This window comes from Tamandua tetradactyla, chromosome 19 (genome assembly GCF_023851605.1).
Source record: "Tamandua tetradactyla isolate mTamTet1 chromosome 19, mTamTet1.pri, whole genome shotgun sequence".
In the NCBI taxonomy this organism is placed as follows: domain Eukaryota; kingdom Metazoa; phylum Chordata; class Mammalia; order Pilosa; family Myrmecophagidae; genus Tamandua; species Tamandua tetradactyla.
Window position 1 is genome coordinate 19,521,486 of NC_135345.1, and position 27,179 is coordinate 19,548,664.

The 27,179-nt window shown below is 35.7% G+C and overlaps 1 long non-coding RNA gene across 2 annotated transcripts in view; it reads right to left on the bottom strand.

Annotated features, from left to right (window-relative positions):
- Window positions 1–27,179, bottom strand: part of LOC143663500 (uncharacterized) — a 143,025-nt gene that overhangs the window by 49,111 nt on the left and 66,735 nt on the right. Inside the window, exon 3 of one of the 2 annotated variants that reach the window (XR_013165967.1) lies at window positions 18,761–18,830. The exons of the other annotated variant lie outside the window; for it this stretch is intronic. This is a non-coding gene — a long non-coding RNA (uncharacterized LOC143663500). The remainder of the gene's footprint in view (window positions 1–18,760; window positions 18,831–27,179) is intronic. 2 annotated transcript variants of the gene reach the window in all.

Below are 27,179 nucleotides of genomic sequence, written 5' to 3' on the forward strand. Positions count from 1 at the left end.
TTATCCCTTTACTCAGCAAATATTTGCTGATTACTTATTACATTCCAGAGAATATACAAATTGAAGAATACCAAGTTAAATAAGGCAGATTCTTTTTTTGAGAAGCTTACCACTCAATAGCCTTTCTGTTTTTCTACCTATAAATGAGGATGATCATAGAATGTATCGCGGGGATGTAAAACTGTAAGGAAAAATTGAATAACTGAAACTCTAAGAATTTCTCACAAAATATCTCCCCCCTAACTGTGGGCCTGAGCACTTGAGACCTCATTTATTATTTACTTTAGACAGCAAAAAGGAATCTCACTTATGTAGATTTGCACCAAAAGTATTGTGAGTCACACACTATTGCAAAATGATGCTATTGACCAACTAATACCAAATCTCAAATGCATACGCAATAATCAAGGGTTTCTCACTCACACATCTGTGGATGAGGTGGGGTTCAGATTATCTAAGCTAAGGGTGCACTTGACTCTTGTTGTGGTTTGGACCACTCATTACTCTAGGTCTGTTCTCACGAGAAAGTCAGGAGCACACGATGGCATGTACAACTATACAATGCATTTCAAGCCTCAGCCACCATATCTGCCAACATCCAAACATTTAGAAAACCCTTACTTGCCCAGATCAAGCCACAGTGCAGGGAAGAATATTATACCCACTATAACGCCATGGCAGGGATGTGGATGTGCAGCATTAATCTAGGGAACTGAAGAATTAGGATCAATAATTCAATGTACCATAGGTTGCATTTCATTTCAAGGGGTCATTCAATAGTTATAATACTTGTGTTCAATAGTTATAATACTTGTGATGATTTTAAGTACATTTAAAAACTAAATTTAAGTGATAATACATTGAACGTTGTAAATCCTAGGTGCTTCTAATTTTCTTATGCATAAATACAGTACGCTTTGTTTTCTTTTAGCTTGGATAATATAATTTGCACTTTTTTATTGTTTGTTTTTTAATCTTTCTGTATTGAGTATTCCAAAACTGGTACCCATTTGCCAGGTCTAGATCTGTCACTGATGAACTCTGAGACCATCAGCAAACAATTTCAAATTCTTTTGATCTTATTCTCCTCTTCTGTAAAATGAGGGTTTATAACAGACAATTAAATTTCCTTCCATCATGACAATTGCAGAGTGTATGTTTACTGCCATGGAAATGGGCCAATAATCCTTGTCTCATCTTTCTTTTCAACAAACCAATTATTGTAGAATCTTGTTAAGAGTTTCCAGCACCAAAAGAAAAAAAAACAAAAGAAAAGAAACATCACCCAAAGTTGGGATTTTGCTTAATGCCACAGACAGTATTTAAATACTGTCTGTGCTTCTTGGACTGGTCCAGAGTTTAGGGAGCCCCACCTCCATTTGTGGCTATGCATATAAAAAATGAAAGACATCTGATTATTAGATAAATGTTACCCCTCATAACAAGTTTCAGATGCAATGGACAGGAATTTGAAGAGGTGGAACGAATATACAAAACGTGTTTATTTACGTTGCTCACGTTTGTATGGAGATTCAAAGTATGTTTTGTAAATGTGATCATTTTTGTCTTTCTGAAATTGGCACAAATTGCATGTGTTTATTTGGGATGCTAATGGTATCACATATGCTTCTGACAGTGACATATCAGGAAACTGTTTTTATGTAGCCTTGCATGGACTCCTGACACACCCCAGCTGAGCTCTGATTCAAGCTGAAGCCCCAAGTAACTATAAACCAAACAATTATCTTCTCTTTTTTCAGAAGTCCTATGTTTACTTCCTAATGACCCACAGTCTTTAAAACCCATACATGGCAGGACAGCAAAAACTTTCTCTTTTTTAATGCCTCAGGCCCCAACAGGGCAAGGAACATTCTGGGAGACTAGTTGTGGGTGACTAAAATGCAATTTAAAACATCAGCAGCTTTTGATCAGGGCAGCTTGCTTACTCTTAATTGTTTCCAGTGTGCTTGTTTGAAAATTTGTTAGATTGCACATCACAGGCAATGAGAATTGATGGCCGAATTCACTACCTTAATTCTTGGCTCAGAAAACAGCTGTGCTTATTACAGTTTACACTTAGAAAGCTGAGCTTTTGGCCAAGCAACATAGAGGTGATTTCAGTGGCTGTCTCTTTTCACCCATACTCTGAACAACATGGAATGAACTGAGGCATCATTCAGGAAAGTGTAAGGTAATTGGTTGCTGGCTATTTTTCTCTTGCTGCACTAAATTTAGTCAAAGCTTCCACAACCCCCCCACCCCCACCCCACAACCTCTTCTTTATGAATTAGTGGATTCGATTTTTTTTTTTTTGTCCTGGAAAGTTTCCCCTTTACTTAGGGATCTGCACCTCAGCACGTTTCTTACCCTCATAACCTCCTTGGGTGACTGACTTCTCAGATTCGACAGATTTGACCATGACTTTAGCATAGATAATGTTTAAAGTTTCATCTCTAGCCTCAAGCTTGTTTTGTTTTGTTTTGTTTTTAATCAGATTTACACTTTTGACTACCAACTAGACAGCTTTGACCAGAGAGAGGTTGCAAATTTACTATAAATTCAATGTACTAGTGACAGTTGATTGCCTTTACCCCCTCATCTACCTCACACCCAATCATATTTCCGTTTGTTTTTTTCCACCATGTTATCATTCTAACAACAGTCAAAATGTAGAAATCATGTTCAACTGCTTCCTGTCCCCTGCCTCCTATATTCAATCTGTCATTCAGCCCCATTTGTTCTGCCCTCCCACTCGTGCATTTTCTCTATAGTTATCTTACCTTTCTGATCACAATACCCTGGAACTGAGAGCCCTAACAGAACTTCTAAACTTGCCCATTGCCGACTTATCCTGTATTTTAACATGAAACTTAACTTCCTCAGCCCACTTGATTATTCCACTTCCAGTTAAAGTTAGTCAATGCTATCTGTCACCCAAAGGTAAAGTCCCTGGATTCCTAAACATGACTTAAAAGACCTCCACTTGCTGGGCTTGGGTTGTATCTCTCATCTTGCTTTATGCCACTCTGCTTCAGCATGTGAGGTCCAGTGATAAACTATTTTCACAGTACATGGCACTCAGCACCCACCTTTGCTAAGATGCCCTTTTCCTTTAAGTCTTTACCTACTTCTTCAAAAACTCTACTCCAGTGTGATAATTGCTGTGAATGCTCAAAACATCATGAGTAAAGGCAAGTGTGTCCTGTTCTGTGCATTGTCATTACCTAAGGGAAGCATATACTGCTGTTCAGGTGGCTGGTTTGCCCCAGGCTATCTCTGTTTTAGCATTGAAATTCTTACACCAAGAAACCCCTCAATCCTGGGCCAACTAGGACCTCCTTGTTACAGTATGTCTTCATTGTTTGCATGTCTATGTCATCTGTAGGGTCTTAAGTTATTTAAAGACAGCAAAAGGTATTACTTATCTTTGTAGCCTAAAACTTAGTACAGTCCTACAAAATAACTAATTGAATGCTAATCATAATGATGTTTTGCTCTTTTCCATTTAATCCTCACAAACTTTGAAGGCCAACAATATTACCTCCAATTATTTATAAATGAAGATAATGCATCCAGGAGAAACTCTGTGGTCTGTCCACAGTTATACAAGCAGACTACAAACACATATGTTTACTGATAACTAAACTATGCTTACTGCTTCACAAAAACTTGATAGATCATTGGCAGGGCTAGTATGTGATGTGTTAGATTGGGTATTTTTCTATAATCAAACTGGTTGTAGGAGGAGAATGATTAAACTTAGATAAGAAGTTAGTGATCAGTCTTTCAATTAATTAAATTTTGAAATAGTTATTTGTCTACATTAGACATCTTCAAACAAGACTGACTTTGTAGATATAACTAGTCCAACCCAAACAGAAAGTGAAAATAAATGCTATTTCATGAGAACAAAATTAGATCATTTAGAAAATGAAACCACTGAGATTTGCCAGTTAACATATTTATGAGCCATGGTCGCATATCTATAGATTTTGCAAAAGGTTCTTATCAGGGATTATTTTCCTCCCTTCCCAAGGGACACTTGGTGATGTCTGGAGATATTTTTGGTTTTCACAATGGGGGAGGGACTGCCACTGGCATCTAGTAGTTAAAGGCCAGGGAATGGTGACAAATGATTGACAAATGGCGACAGTGACAAATGACTGCACTACTGCATGGCAAATTCTTTTTTTGTTCCCCTTTCAATCTATGGGAATCATCCCCATCAACTTTCTAACAGTGAATAGTGAATGAAATAGGGCACAGATAACTCATTCTGAAAAACCAAAGTCCAGCTAAATATGCTTTTAATGGTGATGGTAAATTTGATGTATATATTCAGTTCTTCAAATAATTATGCTTATTTTGTCTTGTTCTGATAATGAAAGTAAGTTAAGCTCACTGCAGATATCATTACTCACCATAAGAATTCTCTTTATTTAAAAATTTTTTTTAAGAAATCCAATCCATTGAGAAGAATGACCTAGCATTTTCATCTGTTTACATTACTTTGGACCTTGCAAAGTTTCAAGTATTTTAATTATACTTTAAAATGTTTTCTGAATCATGCTGTCTTTATTCAATATTCATTTGACTATCACACGAATTCCACAATATGAAGAGACCCTAGTTTATTTAATCAGTCTCCTGAACTTGGGCATTTGGAATTTTTCCCTTATGTTTTGCCATAATAAATAACACCGTGGTGAACATTCCTGTACATAAATATCTAGCCCCTTCTCTGATTATTTACATAGGACAAATTCCATGGACTAAAATGTTGGGGTCAAAATGAAGCCATTTAAGGTTTAGAATTTCAGTGATATAATCCATAAAATAGAAATAATAAACTATAGTCCCTCCCTAGTCCATAGTATAAAAGGGTCATGGAACAGCGATTTATTAACATAAACCATAGACTAGGTACCCAACTGTGAAGTTATCTCTACATGTGCAAATATAGGTGGGGGGCAAAAATTACACAAAGGGCCTGTTGCAGAAATAAACCTGTTCATGTTTATTTTTGCTCTGGTTCAAAAGCTGAGTCTTATAAGACCTTCTTCTAGACAGAATGTGGCAGAATGATCAGAAGAGAGCTATATATGTAATTTTTTCTTTCCGAAGAAGTGTAACAAAAGAAGACTGCAATTCCAGCTTATACTTACTATAACATTTATATACCATTCAATATTCATTTACTGAAAATTTTAGTATTCCCAAACTCTCTGTTAAACTCTTCACATTCTCTATTTTACATTTTCTTCCTGATCCTTATTACAATCCCAAAGTAGGTATTATCTCCACTTCACAGATAAGGACTCGGAGGATCTTGGGATATTAACTAAATTGGCCATGTAAACAGATTAGTAAGTGGAGAAGTTAATATCTAAATCTGCATCTTTATGGCCCTTAAGTAATTGCTCTCAAACCTAACACTGATTTTCCTGTTTACAGTGTTCAAAGTTATGCATATGAGTGCCTATTAAATGCAATCATACAGATGCATAGAGTTAATACCTTCTTTCTCTCTATTTAACATGATCTTAAACCTGAATACCCATCTCTGTAACTCATCAAGTTAAACTTAAGCCTTCTCTGTACATATGTGACAGCAGATTTCACCTAACCTTGCTTACAGTGAAATAAAAGTCCCAAGGAAATTATCTGAATTCCCATTTACTAGACTTTTTCACTAATTTTGAAGCAACAATATTGGAGAAGGACTTAGAATGGTAGTCCTTTTAGTCTGCAGTCAAGAAACATGGGCTATCCTTCACAGGACCCCTCTTCTGTAAGAAGACTTGCATAATAACTTGGGATTATATATATGGAGAGTAAGAAAACACCATTCTGAGAAGACTTCACGTACAGTTTTTTTTTTATAGGCTGCCAAATGCAGAGAAACTGTGCAATCACAGGTTCTGAGTTTTGTTTGTTATTTTGAAATTGGTTACACACAACAATTTCCTACCATTTGAATACATCCTTCAAAGTCTTTCACCTGGTAAAATATGCAAGTACTATGCACTCTCTTTTTTGTTCTTCTATTATTTCTTTTTTTCAATCCAGTATAGAGTTGTATTTCCCAGTTCCCTACCTCCCACTTATCCTTCCTTTTACCAAATGGGGGTGAGCATGGGCTGCCTTTCTCTTTCTAATTGAGTTTTCCAGGTACTCACTCAAGACCATACTCAAGTAAGACTTTGTGAATATGTTTTCTGTATTCGTCCTCTGACTTAACATGGACACTATCTCTTTCTGTAAATATTTTTCACACAACCTAATTTAACAAATCTTAGGTTTATTCTCCTCACATCTGTGAATTCTGAAATTCTTTCTTAAATTATTCCCTTTCTCTATTCCTTTGCCTCATTATTCCTGCTAATGGACATCTGGGGCTTCAAAATTATTGCTTTATGAATATCATAATTTACCCTATTATAGATTAATTATGTGTGATTTACAATGCTATATCTAAAACTCATTGGATTCCTTTATTCTCCAGTAACATTGTATCTGTGAATATAAACATATCTATGTTATCATCCTCCTAAATCCTTATAATAGATATTCAGATTATAAATATTCAGTTCTACTTAATATTTCCTTAGTGCCTAACGTATACCAGGATAATTACAAGACATTGACAATTTAATGATGCATAAGACTAAAATCATATCCAGTGAAGGAAAATGAATTGCCCAGGTCATCAACAGCTAGGTCACTGTAGATTCAAATGTTCAGAAATATCCACCGCAATCACCTTTATGTCCATATACATATGCTACCTCTTTCTCTATCGTACATTTTTCATCAGTGAATTCTTTGTAAACCAGGTTCAAACATCACCACTGCATCATTGGCCCTGAGAGGGATTATGGGAAGATAGTGGAGAAGTTAGCTCCAGGACTTAGTCCTTCTACCAGAACAACTATACCAGCAGGAACTGTCTGAAGCAACTATTGTGAAACTCTGGAGGCCAGAAGAATACTGTGCAGCATCCAAGGAAGCATGGTAGGAAGAGGATGCTATACTATGGTAAAGAACAATAGCAGCTACCAGCACCCATCCCCCACTCACAGAAAGTGGCCATGGGGTCTAGTCCATGGCTATCTCACTAGTGAAAGAAAAGGACATAAAAAAAAAAACCTCTTCACCAAGATGAGGGCATGGCAGATCACTGAGCATGGCATTTGATTAGTGACTTTGGATCTGGGCAGGCACCCATTGATTCAACTGGCACCAAGAAAGGCTCTGGTGGAAGAAACTTAAAGATACTAGACATCTTCAGGCTGCAGGGCAAGATTGGTTGAGGGGTGCTGTATTTGCTGGGAAGACCAAGAAAGCTCTGTTTTGCGGAACCATGTAAGGTCTTTGGCACTCTTTCTGATTCCCTCACCTGAGCATTTTGGAATGTATTTGTGTCTCCTTTAAGGGTCCCATGTCCTTGACTTGGGACTCAATTTTCTGGGATTCCCCTCCTCCCAGATTTTTCCTCCAGGCAAAAACACTTGAGATATTGAAAGTTGTGTAAGTAACTATAGAGGTGGGCACTCTGGGACAAAATCTTGCCAACGTCAAACCTTGGGAGAAAGAGGTCTGTCTTCTTGGAAACAGTGGGTACAATCAAACTCCTGTAAAAAAGGGAACACAAAAACAACTACAAACCAAAATCCTATGACAGTACAAAAGCCTGAAAAGATAAGGAAAACCCTGCATGCATTTGTCTTGGGCAGATGTTCCTGATAGGATAGCAGAAGCTCATTGTTTTATCACCAGCTGGTTAGAAAATAAAGAAACAGATATCCCAGAGAATAAAGCCCATAGTTAATGTTTAAAATATTAAAATCCAACAAAAAGTACAAAGAAACAAAGAAACAGGATATGATGGTCCATCCAAAGGAACAGGATAAAAGATCAAATAGCATCAATGAAGAGCACCAGAATATGGACATACCAGGAAAGGACTTTAGAAAATGATCATAAAAATGCTCAAGTAGATGAAGAAAAATAAAGAGAAAGAACTAATAAATACAGCAAAACAATAAGTGAGCAATCTGAGAGTCTTAGTAAAGAGGGAGAAATTTTTAAATATTAATTAATATTTAAAAATTTTTAAAGATTAAATAAAATATTTAATTTTTAAACATTAAATAAATTTTTAAATATTAATATTAAACTCACCAGTCAAAAGGCAGAGATTGACAGAACGGATACAAAACCATGACCCAACTATATGCTGTCTGCAAGAAAACCACCTTGAATTCAAAGATACAAGTAGGTTGAAATGAAAGGATAGAAAAAATATACTGTGCATGTAGTAACCAAAAGAGAGCTGAGGTAACTATACCAACATTGAATAAAACAGACAGTGCAAAAATAGATTTGAAGGATGAAAGCAGGCATTATATACTGATAAAGAGGACAATTCATCAGGAAGATATACTAATTGTACACAAATATGTACCTAGCAGCAGAGCCCCAAAATATATCAAGCAAATAAAACAGATTTAAGGGGAGAAATTGATCATTCTACATAAATAATAGGAGACTTTAACACTCTACCCTCAATAACAGAACATCTAAACAGAAGATCAATAAGAAGTATATGATACACTAAACCAACTAGTTCTAACAGATATATATAGGACACTTCACCCAACAACAACTGAATACTCATTTTTCTCTATTGCACATAGATCATTCTCTAGGATAGGCCATATGTTAAATAACAAAGCAAGTTTCAATAAATTAAAAAATATTGAAATCATGCTATGTATATTTGCCAACCACAATGGAAAGAAACCAGAAATCAGTAACAGAGGGGAAAAAATGGAAAATTCAAAAATATGTGAAAAATAAACAACATACTCTTAAACAACCCATAGGTTAAAGAGGAAATCACAAGCAAAATTAGGAAATATCTTGAGGCTAATGAAATTGAAATACCACATAGTAGGACTGTATGGCATGCAGCAAAGGCAGTATTGAGGGGGAAATTTATAGCTCTAAATGTTTATATTTTTTAAAAAATGAAGACTAAATCAGAGGTCTAATCTCAGAATTGGAAGAAATAGAAAAAGAAAATAAAGTAAACACCAAATGGGCAGAAGAAAAGAAATAACAATGATTACAGCAGAGATAAATGAAATAGAAATAAAAACAATAGAGAGAAAAAACAAAACAAAAATTTGGTTCTTTGAAAAGATCAATAAAATTGACAAACCTTTAGTGAGACTGATGGAGAAAAAGAGAGATTCTCATTTTAACAAAAAATCAGAATTGAAAAGGGGGACATTACTACAGACCCTCCTCAAATAAAAGAGCTACAAGAGGATAATTTGAACAACTATATACCAATAAATAAGATAACCTACACAAAATGGACAAATTCTTAGAAACACACAAACTATATTGACTCAAGAAGAAATAGGAGATCTCAACAAACCCCTTACTAATAAAGAGATTGAATCAGTAATCAAAACCCTCCCAACAAAGAAAAGCCCAGGATCACATGGCTTCACAGGGGAATTCTCCCAAACATTTCAAGAAGATTTAACTCCATTCTGCTGAAACTCTTCCAAAAAATTAATGATAAGGGAACACTGTCTAACTCATTTGTTTTAGTTTGCTAAATGCTGCTGGAATGCAATATACCAGAAATGGAATGGTTTTTTTAAAAGGAAATTTATTAAGTTACACATTTACAATTATAAGGCCCTAAAAATGTCCAAACTAAGGCATTCAGATAAAAATATCTTGACTCAAGTAAAGCTGATGTCTGTCACATGGGAAGGCAAGTGACTGGCATCTGCTGGTCCTTTTTCCCAGTTCCGTTGCTTTTCCAGATTCTCATGCCAGTAGTTTCCTTTCTAAGTGTCTGAGGGCTTTCTCTTAGCTTCTTTGGGACACAGCTCTTGGTTATGGCTTGCTTAGTATCTCATGGGAAGGCACATGATAACATCTGCTGGGCATCCATGTCTATGTGTCTCTTTGTCAGCACTCTGAGCATCTCCTTTGGCACGCCAGGCATTTCCAAATGCTGTATCTGTCACTTCAGAAACATCTCCAAAATATTTCTCCATTTAAAGGACTCCAGGAAATGAATTAAGACCCACCTTAAATGGGCAGAGTCACATCTCCATCTAATCAAAAGTTCATACCCATAATTGGATGTACCACATTTCCGTGGAAGTATCTAATCAAAAGGCTACACCCACAGTTGGGTGTGTCAAATCTCCATTGAAACAATCCAAAGTTTCCACCCCAAAGTACTGAATAAAGACTAAAAGAAACATGGCTACCACAACAAGATTGGATCAGGAAAAAGGACATGGCTTTTCTGGGGTACATAATACCTTCAAACTGGCACATCATATGAGGCCATCATCATCTTCATACCAAAGCCAGATAAAGATATCACAAGAAAACTACAGACCAATTTCTCTTATGACTTTAGATACAACCATCTTCAATAAAATACTATTAAACCAAATCTCATAGCAATAGCACATTAAAAGAATGATACATCATGATCAAGTGGGATTTATCCATGGTATGCAAGGGTGATTAAGGCCTAAAATGTACATGGTTCCCAATGGGAAAGATGGAAATACTTTGATTATGGATGCGCTAATGGTAGCATAACATTGTGTATGTAATTAAAAGCATGGACATATATATTTGAATCTTATTAAAATTGGAAATGTTAGATTGTATATTCAGTAACAGAATAAAAATTTTAAAAACAAAATCCATTTATCTACATTATACAGTGAGCCCTAAGTTAAAACATGGAGTGTGGATAGTAGTACAATTATAAAAATATGCTATTATCAATTCTAACAAATGTTCCACATCAATGCAAGGTTTTAATAATTGGGTGGTATATGAAAATCCTTTATTTTATGTCTAATTGTTCTTTAAATCCACAACTTCTCTAATAAAGGGACAGAAAACACTAAACAACAAAAATCATCTCTGTCTTCCTCTCCCACTATCCCTTGCCTCAGAAAGAAGTGTTCATACTTAGTATTTCACCCTAGTAGAACAGTCATCCCATTATGTTAGAAATGTCTGGTCTCTATCGGTCTTTCTTATTGATTCTTATCTTGTTCATCTTGTTACCCATCTTATTTGACAGAATGTGAAACATATAGTGGTCATCTAATAGACATTTGCTTGTATTAAATACCAGGTATACAGTGCTCTGAATTTGAAAGTTTCTAAGAAGAAGTTACGGTCTCTGCCTTTGGATTTAGTACAAAGTTTTTATGACAAAAAAAAAAACATAAATAAAACATACTTTAACTGTTTGAGTTTATATATATATCTAACTATTCAGTCAATGCAGTTAAACTGACTGTGCTGCTTGAAAACTCATAAGTGCTGTTTGAAAACACTTTTCTCTTACTTTCAACTTTAGCAATCTATGGCAGCTTTGGCAAGTAAGGCCATGAAGTTACACATCCTGTGGTAGAAACTAATAGTGTGATCTTAGGCAAGGTAAATGTCTGGCTTCAGTTTCTTGAAAACAGAACTAATATTTCTCACTCACTGGGATTTTGATTTTCTGCTTTAAAAGAATAATTTTAAAATCAGTTGCCATCCTACTCATGGAAGGCAGGATAATGGTCCTTCAGAGATGTACACATCTTACTCCCTAGGACATATGAACATGTTACTTTACGTGGCAAAAGGGACTTTGCAGATATGATTAATGACCTCAAAGATGAAGAGATTATTCTGGATTATCCAGAGACATCCAATCCAATTACATGTGTCCTTAAAAACAGAGAACCTTTCCTAGAAGCGATAAAGAATGAAACAGAATATGATGATGGAAAAACTGTCAGAGAAATGCAACACTGCCAGTTTTGAAGATCAGATAAGGTAAAGGTGGTCATGATACAAGGAATTTGAGTGACCTTTTGAACCTGAAAAAAAAAAAAAAGAAGACAAGGAAACAGATTCTTCCCTAGAGCCTCCAGAAAGTAATACACTCTTTCCAATGTCTTGGTTTTAGTCTAGTGAGATCAGTGTTAGACTTTTGATCTAAAGAATTGTAAGATAACTTGTGTTATTTGAAGATATTAATTTGTGGTGATTTGTTACAGAAGCAAAAGAAAACTAATTCAGAATAAATTTAAAGGTAGCATACATCCTAGTCATTCAATAACTGTAACTTGAAACACTACTCTTTATTCTTCAAATCTCAATCATTTTTCAAGGGATGCCATGCTTTGCTAGAAGGTTTATAGAAATGATAAGACTTAAGACCATGCTCCTCTACTTTCTGCTGTGGTGGAGTTATGTATATAAATGTTTATCATGACCTTATTTAAATGCTATTCCATCTTATGGAATCTCTAATGAAAACAATGATGGCAGGCACTTGAAGTTCATAAAAAGTTCATGAACTGCACTTTTTTTTTTTTTGTCTATGCTTACTGTTTTAGTTTATTAATCCTGTGGAAATGCAATATAACATAAATGGGTTGGCTTTTAAAAAGTGAATTTATTAAGTTACAAATTACAGTTCTAAGGCCATAAAAATGTCCAACTAAGGCATCCAGAGAAAGATATCTTGACTCAGGAAAGGCATGTGGTTGGTGTCTGCTGGTCTTTCAGCTACTGGTTTCAGACAGTTTTCCCAGGGACGTTCTCTTTCCGCATCTCCAAAGCTCTCTGTCTGAGTTGGCTCTGAGCTTTTTCAGAAATGGTTCCCTCTTAAAGGACTCCAGTAAGTGGATTAAGACCCACCTTGAATAGGCAGAGATGCTTTTAGACATTCTAAAAGATTTGAAGAGTTTGTCAGCATCAAAAGCCAAGGAGAAATAAGACTGCTTCTGAATTGCAGATAATTGAATTTGAAAAACTGGATTATGCATGAAAATATAGAAGTAAGTTATAAGGCTAAAGACAGATCATAAGAATCCAGGTTTCCAAAACCTAGCTCCAACACTATAAATATGAAAGATGCTTATAGGTAGCAATAATAAATACTGTTTTAGTCAAGTAAATTTCACTGGATTAAACAAAGTAAGTAGGTTTGTTGGCACACAACTACTTTTAGACTGTGCATTAAGTTTTTCAAGTAAGGAAAATTATTTTTGTAATAGTTATCTATTTCTCCATAACCTCTAATCCAAAACAATGGCTTCAAACATTAAGCTAGTGAAGGGGGACTGGGTTCACCTGCATGGCTTGGCTTCTATATATTTTGTTAGTTTGTTTTTTTTTATTCCTTCATACAATGGTGGAAGTATTCTAAGAAGGCAAAAGTGGAAATCGTTAAGCTTCTTGGGGTTCAGACTCAGATGTGACACAGCATCACTTCTTTCAAATTGCATTGGTCAGACCAACTCACAAGCCCAAACTCAAGAGGATGGAGAAATTGACTCCACCTCTTGATGAGAGGAGTGTCAACATCAATTATAAAGGGATATTCATACAAGGATGGAAGGAATTTGTGGCCATATTTTGCCATCTAACACAATACACAGAGTTCCCAAACTAAAATAATCATGGAATACTTTTATTTGATGTACATGGATACCACCTTTTAACTTATAGCTTGGTAATGCTGATGTAAGGCTTTAAATTATAAATTAAATATCTTTAATGGTTGGAGACCACTGGAGTTTTTAATTAACAACTTAATTTTAAATAAAATATGTTTTATAGCCTATAGTTTTCTGTTTGAAAATGATACACAGTGAGTATTTAAGGAAGGGATACAAAGAAGAAATTATTTAAGAGATTGTTCAGCAGCTCAAATAAATAAAAAGAGATCTTAATTCAAGTTAAATGACAATAGAATAAGAAAGAAGAGGAGAATGGCATTATACATTGCAGAGATGTAATCTGTATAATCTGACCACTTATAGTGGATATCTAGAGGAGTGTAGTGATTAATAAGTACAGAGATAAAGTCAAAGTTTTCCCCAAGGATTTGATGAACAGGACAATGATGGAAATATGTACAAAACATGGTAATTAAGAAATGTGGATTCCAGATAGCTCTTGAGTGAGATGGCTCACTGCAGCCAAAGCAATCCTTGGAGAGGCAATGCTAAAAAGTTGTCTGTTGTTAGTACCTCCAACAACTAGGGCAACAAGTCTTTCATTGAAGGACATCTGGGTGGCAATTCCCAGTGTCCATCAGAGTAACTATAAAATTTGTCATACAACCCAGGGCTTTTTAAAAATTAATACTATTAATAATTGTGCTGGGCAACAAGTCTACATTAGATAGGCCCTGATACCTCTGGTCTCCAATTCCTTTCTTATAGTGGAAGGGTGAGTACCTTTCTGTAATTATTTGAATCATATAATTTCATTTGATATCAACTCAATACTTTCAGGTGTTCAGACTTCAAAACATCAAGTTATCCTTAACTCTCCTCTTTATATCATACCTTACATTCAATTCTTTAATATCTTTTTGGCTTTACTTTCAAATGGCATCCAGAACCCAACCAGTTCTCACCATGTCCATTACTACTTGAAGCTACCATCCTCTTTCTCATGAGTTACTACAAAAGCTTCCTCATATGTCTTCCTGGCATTCCTTTTCTTGATGGACTATTTTGAAAGATCATGCATATATTTTCGCTCTTCTGTTCACAACCCTGCAATGAGTGGCTCTCTATTTCACTTCACATGGAATCTGCTCAATGTTTTTCCAATAGTATACAAGTTCATACATGATCTATTCCTTAGGATGCTCTTTTGATCTCATTACCTACCACTCTCCACTTTTCTCTCCAGACACAGAGGCCTCTTGCTATTTCTCAAATATTCTAGGAACAGTTTTGCCCTAAAGAATTTGCTCTAAACCTCACCACACCCTTGAATACTCTTCTACAGATATTTGTTTGCTTAACTCCTTCACATCCTGTAAATTTTAGCTTCTTAATGTAGCCCATGCTAGCTACTCTATTAAACTTTGAAACTTGCACCTCTGTACAGTCTACTTTTTTCCCCATTACACTTGTCCCCTTCTAAAATAAAATATAACTTTCTTCTTTACAGTTGTTAATTTTTTATTTTGTCCCTTCCCATTGTAAAAATCTCCATGAAAGCAGGGCATTTGTCTTTTTCTTCACTGATGTGTTCCAAGCACAAAGAATATGCCTGGTTTGTAAGACACATTCGATAAATAATTGTTGACTCAACATATTTTTATTGTATTTTCTGATCTGGGAAGAAGCCATATTGCATTCTGAAGTCAGAATTTTCATTGAAGCTCTTCAAACTATGGAATTTAGTGTCAATTCTTGAATCTGACTTTTAAGGCTCACCACCATTTGTCACACTCTTAGGAAATTTGTGTTTTGTCTCAAAACCTACGTTTTCTCATTTGAAACAAATAGCTAGTGACAATATCCAAGAATTATGGGAAACATCCATCAACAAAATATGAAGTACTAAATACAAGGCCTTGAACATAGTAAATGTTCAAGAAATGGTAAGATTTATTTTCATTAAATGTATTATTACTATTCATTGCCTTAAATTCCACTCTACCATCTCAGGCAGATTATCTAGCTGTCTGTTAAATCAGAGTAACTGCTTGATTCACAAAACAGCCTATATTTTCTTACTGCTTGGGGCCTCACTTATCCTGTTCCTCTCCATCAAATACTCTCCTTTTCTCATCTGTGCATGTTCAAACTATCCATTATTTAATTTTCACCTCAGAAATCAATATCTTTATAAAGTCTTCAGTGATTTCCCAGATGTCCCTAAAACCAGAAGGGACACCTCCTTTCCCTGTTTTCCCACACTTATTGCCTACAATCTGGGGCCCTAGGACATATGCTTTTCTCTCCTTGGAAATGTTAAATCTCTTGAAGGTAGAAATCTAATAAATGCAGCTCTGTATTCTGGTGGAGGTTTTGTGAAAATGTACCTTTACTCAACTAATAATGACAAGAACTGACTCTAGTCTTTATATGAAGCTCAGTTCCCCTGTATTTGCTTAAATCATAAATCCAAAAGAAAAAATTAATGACTTCAGAAGCTATATAAAATTATACATTATTAGTTTAATAGAAGTAGGAACGGAAGAAAGACTTGAGGTTAAAAGCACAAAATCCTTAATGTTATGAAGAGTGAGCATATTATTAGTAGATAATTCAGGTTTTTATAATTTTGCAGGGATGTCTAAAGATCTGCATATAGTTAGCTTAAACACACATACGCTGCAACGAAATGAGAATTAACTGTTTTTATCAAAAACAGTTTTCCTAAAGGAGATGCACACAATATACTTCATCCTTTAAATCCATTGGGTTAATTAAAATAAAATCGTTGAGATGACATTGATCAAAACAAAGCAGGCTCAGGAATAGAATAAAATAAATGAAGATACTAAAGACCAGGGCAGCATTAGACATGGAAAAGAGGAAGTTACACTTGAAACCAGAGTCCTGGGTGCTACTTCTCTCTCTTTTATCGACATATCTCTAGCTGAGCAAACATGCACAAGTCACTAATTATAACTCTCACCTCAATTGTCCCACTTTTAATTTCTAAATTCTAGAAAATGCAGAATATGCCCACCCTCTTCCCTCACCCAATTAAAGGTATATTCCCCACTCATCCCTAAATCCAGAAGTCACTCTCCTTTCCCTGTTTTCCCACATATGTTGCCTACACTCTGGATCCCTGGGGTATGTGCTTTCTCCCCTTGGAGATATTAAGTCTCTTGAAGGTAGGAATCCAATGAACGCAACTTAAATATATATATATATATATATATATATATATTTATGTTGCATTCATAGATATAAAAAATCTATATATATTTATATCTATGACACTGGCTAGTATACTAAATGAATTAGCTGGGGACAGGTAATTAATTTCATTTCTGTAATTTCTTTCAAAAATTTTTGAAGAATCATACAAGTTCTTTAAATTGTCCTTCTGCTTACATGATTGATAGATATAATTCAGAGGCAGATTAACATAGACAGAAAGTGCCTGAAACCCCAATTTAAATAGCTGCTCAGCTGCTTCTAGTAGATTGGCCTTGAGCAATTTCTTTCTTTCTCTACTACTCCCTTTTTCCTTCATTGATCAAATAGAGCTCGGCAGAGGCAAATTTACCATAATGCTTATGAAGTTCCAAGGCCCCTCTTCCATGTCTGCCTTTTGCAGTGGTTTGAATGGTGAGCCCATCTAATCCCTGAAACTGTGCATGTAACTTCATTTGGGAAAAGGGTCTTTGCACATGTAATTAAGTAAAGACAGGGTAATGAGGACAAGTGCCTTTATAAGAAATATGCAGAAGAGAGACACCCAGATAAAGAGGAGAAGGCCGGGTGAAGATGGAGGCAGAGACTAGAGTAGGGAACACAAGCCAAGGAGGGCTTGAGCAATGTGTTCACATTGTCGTACGCTTTGGTAAACACTCTTTACACTTCAGTTTCTTATATAAGTTGATATTGGAGTGATCACAAACACTACTGGGATGCAGCTAAACCAAGTTGAGATTGCCAAATATTTAATTTGGGATCAGTGGGACATGTTTATGCAGTTCTACCTGGTTAAAATATTACCATCTGTCTTTCTATGGGAAAGGTTTTGAGGGCTGCTCCTACCAACTGCTGGGAACCTCAAGGTGACCAGAGTAATGACAGAAGGAGATGACCTATAACACAATGACCACACACTACTTTGCACTGGAAGCCTTTGGAACCTGCGGCAAAACAAGATTTGAAATGAACAGAGCCAGAAACTTGTCCTTAGAAAATTCTTCTAAGCATCAAGCATTTAAAATGTTAAGCAAGGCCATTCTTACTGATGCCCAAACAAAATAGAATCTCACTGCTGACAGAAATATACTCTAAGACAACATACTCAATAAACATCATACTCAGTTTTCCTTTTATGATGGGCATCTCATGAAATAGGAAGGATCAGCATCCCTTTGTTTGTGGAACACAAATCTGTAAGAATACTGCAGGCTGTGAGTATATGTAAATGTGAAATCATGTCTTATGCATCCTAATCTCAAAAATAATAGTAAACAGAGGTGAGCCACTATTTGGAGAAAAGACTGAATTATCTTTATATAGAAAAGGATAACACAAATCTATTATATGTAGAGGTGATCAAAGGTTATACAACCCAAAACTGTAGGAACAACATTATTGAGGTTTTTCTGGTTATTAATTGATAAAAATATTATGTTTTTTTCTTGATATTTGTGGTGTTTGCTGATTTTTGTGATTTCTTTATGAGTCCCAATAAATATTCACTCTTATATTTGTCTTCATAATTTTTAAATTCTTCATCTTAAAGTCTGAAAATCATCCATACACACACACACATACACACATAGACAGATATATGTGCATACATAAGTACGTGCTTGGTTATTATCTGACTCATGGATAAAATATATATTCTTAAATTTGTAGACCATATAGATAAGATATCTTAACACGGTCATAGCTTAATATGTGATAACTATGATTTTAGCTTTAATTCTAATCTGTATATTTATGCTTATCCCTAGAACACACATTTCATAGGTAACTGACTGTAGCAGAAGATAGGTGGTAAATGTAAATAAAAACCAAGAGAACTCTAAAATAATATACATATATCTATATATAATATATATAAAATCACTAGACATTTAGAACAGGCACATTATTATAAACAATCAATATACTATGAAATATAATACATAGAAGTTATAACATCACCTTTTGCCAAGTAATTAAATAAACTTAAAACTTACTTTAGAATCTGCCACACAATGAGAGATGGAAACAGTTACTGCGGGCAGGAAGTTTAGGCAATTTGGGGACCTGATTTAGGAAAAAGAATGCAATCACAAGAACTGACAATTAGATAACAGCTAGTGTGAACACGTCACTAGAACCCTGCCCAGAACCCTGGAAGAGGCCTTGAAATTGTGGAGCCCTGGATTTTAAGCTTTGCTAGTAATAAATTAAAGACTCACTTCTGCTCAAAAGACAGTGCTGGAAAGCAAATAATGAAATCGACCCTTTTGTGAATTTCTGGGGAATTTCTCAGAATTCATCTCAATTAAATAAGCCAATGTGCTAAAAAATTTTAATTTATATAAATATTCATGTTCATTTCATTGATATTTGTATCAATAAAATTATAGATGTAATTATAGGAAGTAAATGAAAATGTAATTTAATACCTTCAAAAGCATATCTACTTAAGAGAAGAACTTGCAAACATTGAAAATGAGGCTTAAAAAGGTTTTCTGGGTGAGCCACGGTGGCTCAGCAGGCAAGAATGCTCGCCTGCCATGCCAGAGGAGCCAGGTTCAATTCCTGGTTCCTGCCCACGAAAAAAAAAAAAAAGGTTTTCTAACATCCTGGGAAGTGTCACCTATGCTTACCTCAAAGAAGAACACAAAACTGATCTATCTATTTGGTGTGATCCAGTCTATTTTAACTGCATACATAGTAAGCCTGGAAAAAAAATGTTTAAAAGTCTAAAATTATGCTTGGTGAGTACTGAAAACACTGGTGCTTTCTGGTTTTATCTTTCTTTTTTAAATGATCACAGAAAAACAATTGATACATACGTAGTTGGTATATATTAAACTATCCCCAGAAAGGTCTTGGAATTCTCTAAAGAAAATTTAAATTTAATTTACTTTAATATATAAATAAATTTGCCCTACCCAGAATCTTTTTTCTAACTTTAGAACCAAGTGAACTATGATGAAGTGCTGTAATTTCTAGAAGCCCAAGGCAGCAAAGAAACTTGCTCAGAGACTAACCAGCAAACCAAAGGGCCTCCTCAGGTGCAGGATGATTTCCTTTGACCTTGCTGCAACCTGTACACCTCAATTTAATAATCTCTGGAGGGCTCTTCTGTTTATATCACTTTTCACTTTATCAGATCCTGTCAGTAAACTGCTCTTTACTGTTACTTGAAAATATATGGATGTACAATTGGTATACAAATACAACAACTGTTTTCATATTAAATATTTTTAAGCCAGCAACAATTTATTTGACTTGAGATTTTTTTTAACTTCCCCACGTGAAAGTTTAGCTAAATTCAACCAAACTGCTCTTAATTCAAATACTGGTTGAGATGTTTCCTAGCTTTCTGACCTAAGTCATTCAATCTCTTTTAAATTAAATTTTTTTCATCTCCAACAGGAACTAGAAAGGTCCACTGGAAAGGATATTTATGCAGTCCAAATGAAGTAAAGCAGTGAAAACGTCTAATAAAATAATTTGATGATATTATTATATTTTACTGTCTTGTACTAGATAATTATTGAGCTAACCTCAATAATTTTTATTAATTTTACTATCTTTATCCTTCTATTTCCTATGTAGAAGCTGCTTGGGTTTATGGAGACATCTTTGGGGATCCTTTACTTCCTACCCCTTTATGTGCTTGTCTCTTTTTTTCTTTCTCTGTCTCTGTCTTTCCCCATCTACTTTCATCTCTCATTACACATGCACATACACACACACACACACTCACGCACACTCATTCTGTCTTGACTCTTCTTTTTTATTCAAATACATTCCATCTCATCATAGTCAATGTCTTTGTGACTACCTGAATGTCTCTTCCTTTCCTCTTTCTCTTTTTTTTTCTACTTCTTCTATTTTCTCCTCCTCCTCTTCTTCTTCTCTCTCTCTCTCTCTCTCTCTCTCTCTCTCTCTCTCTCTCTCTCTCTCTCTCTTTCTCTCTCTCTCACACACACACACACACACACACATACACACACACAGAGTGAATAAAAAGACAAAGGTAGACATGAGGACTTCAGTTATTCTTAGTCCATTCCTGGCTTGTGAAGAATTTTTTGTTCTCAAGCCTATAACAATGTATACAAACAAACCTACATGAAGTTCAGCTTAAAAAGAAACTTCAGACACTCTGCTTTCTGATTTCTAAGAGTTTGATTTGCCTCTTTAAATCCATTTATTGCAGACTAGCACATCAGCACGGGTGGAAACCTAGAAACCCAAATTCTGGGGTTGAATCCCTGACCCACTGAATCAGAACCCACAGGTGGGTCCCAGAATTCAGTGTCTTAAGGAGATGTTCAGGAATGTGCTTAAGTTTGAAACCTCTGTGCTAAAAGAAGTCCCGTTTTCCCATGTGTTCTCTTAAGGTTGCTAAGCAGAGAACAATTTAATGGATCATCTTGTTAAAATATGGATTTGCCAAAACAGTGACCACAATCAGGCATTTATTAATTAAAATACAGAGCCCTTCACAGTTTCAAATATCAATGGAAACTGATGAGGAGTTGCATTTACATGTGTTTTAAGATACATACAAAAAATTTCGGATGAATCCAATGAAAGATTTTTACTTACACACAAAATGTCAAAAAGAAATGAATATAATGCAAATTTCTTTTCAGCCCTTCCTTACTCACAGTAAGTTGAAATCTAACAGCCCTGGTAGAATGTGCATGTATCAAGATGTGAAACAGCTGAGTTAGTTTTGTGCACCGTTCCACTGATTTTAGTGTGGACAGCCCACATATCCATACAAGAGCTACAAAATATAAATTGTGCTCTAGGTTCGTGAAGCACTGTGCTCATGTTTTATCATAGTTCTTCACATGTTCTGAATCTGAATATGAGTTTTGGCTGCACTTATTACCTTGTGATCTTGAACAAATCATAAACTCTTTGGACTTCAATACCTTATCTATAAAATGAGAAAACGAAATAGAAATATCTTCTTAGGATTGTTAACAAGATGATAGAAGACATGCAAAATGATTGTAATAGTCCATGGCAAATACTAACTAGAATTCAGTAACTGTTACATTTGTTTTTCAACATCATTACTAAAATTAGTATTTTGGACTTCATCTGTTCATGTCTATCTTTCCCATTATTCTAAGAGTCCTTGGAAAGTACAACTTTCTTGCTCATCTTATCCTCAGGACCTGCACATAAAAAGGGTCTGTAACTGTAGAATGAGTAAGTGATTTGGTAAGACAGACCCTCACCACTGATTTGTATTTCTTTGTCACTTCATAGTGACTAATGCAAACCTAGTCATGCTGACCTTCACAGGTGCTGAGGAAATATTTTTCTTCTTTTCTACTGGGGCAGTAGAGCTTAACCTTCATTTGTTAGGCTCACTGCCAAGAACAAGTCACAAAAGAGTACTTTGTCCAATTTATGAAGACAGAGTAAAAGTAAATGTCCCACAGAGATCCGGAGGACACAGGGCTACTGAAGCTGAGGTGGTGAATAACCTTGTAGAATCTCCCCGACAACATCTCACACCAAAGCATAAGAACCAATGCAGAGAAGAGAAGCTGAGTGTGTATGCATTCTGCTTTAGTCCTTTCCAGAGAACGGAATGATTAATCTTCAGGAAACAAGCTATGCTTCATGCAATGCCATTCTCAACACAGCAGCAAATCCAAGTTGCTGGGCATGTGATGGACCTTAGGGAAGTAGTAACTGGTGATACATATCCCAGTAGGGGGTAATCTAGAGTAGAACTGCTGTATTCCACAAAGTAAAATACCAAAAGATGTTGAGGATTTCAGTATTGCTTCACTTAGAAGTTTTTGCCTTTCAGGAATTAATTTCTAAAATGACCTCACATTTTTCTGTTTATTAAAGCAACATATGCTCATCACAAAACATAGACAAATACATTGTTGAAAACATCTTTGACCCCACCCTTCATAAAGACCCATAGTTGAAATTTTGATATATATTTCCTAAGTTCTCTATAAATATGTATTCTATGGCAAGGCAGGAATTAAGGAGGGAATTCCCAGACTTCACATTTTCCTTGCCTGTGAAAAAGGATCCTGACTGGATCCACAAATTTCTCCTTCCATTCACTTTGACCAGCTCTCCAAGGGAAATCCTGCTAGGTCCAGACCAGCCATTTAGTCATTAGGTGTTCTGAATCGGGACAAGGGAGAGGACTATAGGAGGTAGTTTTGGCATAAATTAGAGTAGGGGAGACTTTTGAGAGGAGATTCTGAAAAATGGAGGTGATGGAAAACTGTGGTGTATGTGAGAAGAAAATGAAAGAGAAAAGGGAACTTTTAGAAAGCATTATTCAGTGTTTTTTTTGGTCAACATTGTGTTTGAGAAAACCATGGAAGACATTTCAGTCATTGCAAAATTATTTTTAGGTTGCTGGACTGTGTTTCCTTGATGATATACCCTTGCTGAGGTAGAAATAAAACTCAGAGGCAACAACCCATTAAGGACATAAAAGTAGATATCAGTGCAAACCTAGATCAAAGCAGAAGCACAGATATCAGCATGGATAGAGATGTTAAATAGATTTTCATGTATATTGACACAAACAATGATATAAATACAGGTAAAGCCATGGATATAAGTGGAGGTAGAAAAAGGAAGAGGATACTTTTAAAGACAACTACACTATTTCAAAGGGGTTTTTCTCATCTAACATAAAATGAACATGATTACAAATCGGTAAATTCTTTAGCAAAGATTTATTTTTCAGAGGATCACATCCTACAAATCAATTTAATTGAACAGGGATTGGCTTTTAAAGTACATGGAGCAATAAAGGAGTAGAAATGAAACTTTTTTTTTTTTTTAAGGATTTATAAAGGGTCAAAATCTCATGGAGATTGAAACTGTAGGCTTACCTGGATTCATGGCAGCTCTGAAATGTTAGATTTAGGGCTTTGTGAAACCCATTTATGACTCTGTGGTACCAAGGTGTTCTAGTTTGCTAGCTGCCGGAATGCAAATATACCAGGAATGGAATGGCTTTTTAAAAGGGGACTTTAAAAAGTTGCTAGTTTACAGTTCTAAGGCTGAGAAAATGTACCAATTAAAACAAGTCTACTGAAATGTCCAATCAAAGGCATCCAGAGAAAGATACCTTGGTTCCAGAAGGCCTATGAAGTTCAGAGTTTCCCCCTCAAGTGAAAAGGCACATGGAGAACATAGTCAGAGTTTCTCTCTCATCTAGAAAGGCACATGGTGAATATGGCATCATCTGCTAGCTTCCTCTCCTGGCTTCCTGTTTTATTATGCTCCCCGGGAGGTGTTTTCCTTTTTCATCTCCAAAGGTTGCTGACTGGTGGACTCCACTTCTCGTGGCTATGTTGTTCTCTGCTCTCTCTGAATCTATTCACTTTCTTTCTTGTCATTTCTATTTTATAGGATTCCAGTAAACTAATTAGGACATATCCAAATTGGTGGAGACACATCTCCCCTAATCCAGTTTAACAACCACTCCTGATTAAATCACATCTCTAGGGAAATGATCTTATCACAGTTTCAAACATACAATATTGAATAGGGATTAGAAAAAAATGGTTGCTTTACAAAATGGGATTAGGATTAAAACATAGCTTTTCTATGGTACATACATCCTTTCAAACCAGCACACAAGGTATGAGTTGGCTATAAACAGATTGTCTTTTCTTTTTGTCTTCCAATCAATTATAAAATCCAGTTTAAATTTCTGAGAAAGATCAAGAGAATGGGAGAGGGAGAGGGAGAAGACAATGAGAGGGAGAGAGAGAGAGATTGAAATTGAATGAAGGAGGAATCTGATGATTTGACTAGATATTAACTATCACCTCTATATGAGCAGATTCTTCTCTCATAATCATGACATAGTCTCCTCATATATGAATAACTCATTGTCCTGGACTGACAGGAAAAGTTCACAGAATATCTGGACTGTTCAGGGCACCTTTATTGCAACTGAAATTAGACATGAGAAAATGGGAATTTATTGGATCAGATGTTATCACTGTTTCAGGTGGAGCTGAATATATGCACTCAAAGTTTGTCATTATGACTATGTTGTTCTTCATTTCTATATCCTTATGTTATCTTTGTTGGCATCATTCCCAATCAGGCTTTTCCCATGTGAGGAAAAAAATGGCCACCAGAACTATTAGACTTGCAGTCCACTAGTGAAAAGATCAACCTTAAAGGAAAATGAGATTTCATTTACTTTAACTACAGCAGAATTCTTATGTTTGCCTCTGGCCCACCCAGTTTGATTAATTATATGACTACCCCAAACCAATTGATGTGGCAGGGAAATGAGATTCTAACCATGGATTAGTCTCACCTAAGACACAGAGGTTCAAAGGCAGGGAAGCAATATCAATGAATACTAGACAGGGATAATAAATAGTCAGGAGAGAGAGGGGCACACTCAAATAAGTAATTAATTAAAGTAGGATCAAGAGAAGTTGGTGGCATAGAGAAGTGTAAAATTTAGTTTGTCCTCCAGGAAAGTTAGAAAATAGTCAGGTAATGTCTAGAACAACTCTTTGGGAGACTCCCATGACCAGACAGCACATTTTACACCAGATTGGAGTGGGTAGAAGGGCTGAAATCACAATGCAGCACTGTAAGTAAAATTTCCCATGTCATGGAGGATGGCACTCCTCATCCACTGTCATGATAGGCTGTTTTGGAGTTATTGCGCCATGGAAAAAAGTAGTGTCTACTAGGAGCAGGGAAGGTAGCTCAACTAAGATCCAATGTGAAATTAATGAGCAAATTTGGACTGCTGAATATAAGCTCCTAGAACAGATAAAACTCAGGGTAAGCTGGAGGTATTTCCCCAGCAGAGAGGGAGTGGAGCTGACAAAACCAAAAAAAACAGGTTTTTGCAGTTGGATGAACTCAGAATATACTGGTAAAGGGCTGTGCCCCAAGTAAAGGGGCATATACAGCCAGTTACCAACTCAGGCACATAACTGGAGTGTCCCAGTTCTGAAAAGGACTTTTTTAGTAGCAGTCTTTTAAATACAGCTTTAAGCAGTCCATTAAATACAACTGCTGGCATTCCTTGCCTGGGGTAAGGGTGGAGTTAAAGTATGTCTGAGAGATAAAGTAACTAGTCAGGTGAAGGAGGTAATTCCCCAAAGGGTCTATCTTTCCCAAGAAAAGGGGGGCAGGGTCCAGAACAAACATTGGTTCTCATTAGGAGAATTCAAACTCCAGGGGCTGGAAAACAGAAACAGTTTTGACCTGCCTTCTGACTCAATTTCTATTCAAACCACATCACTGGTGGGAACAGTATCCACTGAGAATTAAAGGCTACATCCCACTTTATGCCAGTGGGAAACTGAGGGCTGACAAGCACCATCAGCTGAGTAGAATAGGAAAAACAGTTTCAAGAAGCCTCACAGGAAAAACTGATACCCTGCAGGGTTTCAGCTTCAAGAATTCTTGATACTGAGTCCACCCACTTCCTTAGTCCTGAGTCTGCTTTGTCTAGAAAAATCTCATTGGGGTCAATCCTATCTGACAGGGCACAAACCAGATAAATAAAAGATGAAAAATTTGAGCAGTTCAAAAGAAGCTATGCTAAAGATCTAGAAGAAATTGAATTGAATGCTAAAGAACAGAGAACAAAACCAACCAACAAGAAAATTCTAGATAAAAGACAGAAAATAACCTCCAGAAAGAACAAATCAAGGAAATCACATACTTAGACCTAAGGGGAAAAAAAATCAAATGACACTAGGAAGCATGAAGATATGGCCCAGTCAAGGAACAAACTAACTCTTCAAATGGGGTACAGGAGTTGAAACAACTAATTAAAGATGTTCAAACAAATCTTCTAAATTAAATAAAAATAACATTAATGAAGTGAAGGAAAATATGACAAAAAGTTGAAGGATATAAAGAAGACATTGGATGACCATAAAAAATAACTTGAAAGTTTGACAAAACAAATGGCAGAACTTATGGGAATGAAAGGCACACACACAAAAAAAAAGAGGTGAAAAAGATAATGGAGAAATAGAATAGTTGATTAGAAGATTCAGAAGAAAGGATTAATGAACTAGAGGACAGAACATCTGAAATCTTACATACAGAAGAAAACTTAGGGAAAAGAATGAAAAAATATTTTCACTGTCTCAAGTAACTGAATGGCATAATGAAGTGCATGAATATATGTGCTACAGGTTTTTCAGAAGAAGAGGAGAAGGGAAAAGGGACAGAAACAATAATGGAGGAAATAACCACTAAAAAATTTCCCAACTGTTATGAAAGACATAAAATTATAGATCCAAGAAGTGCAGTATACCCAAAACAGAATAGTTCCAAGTAGACTTACTCCAAGACATTTACTAGTCAGATTTTCAAATGTTAAAGACAAAAAGATAATTCTGAAAGTAGCAAGAGAAAAGTTAT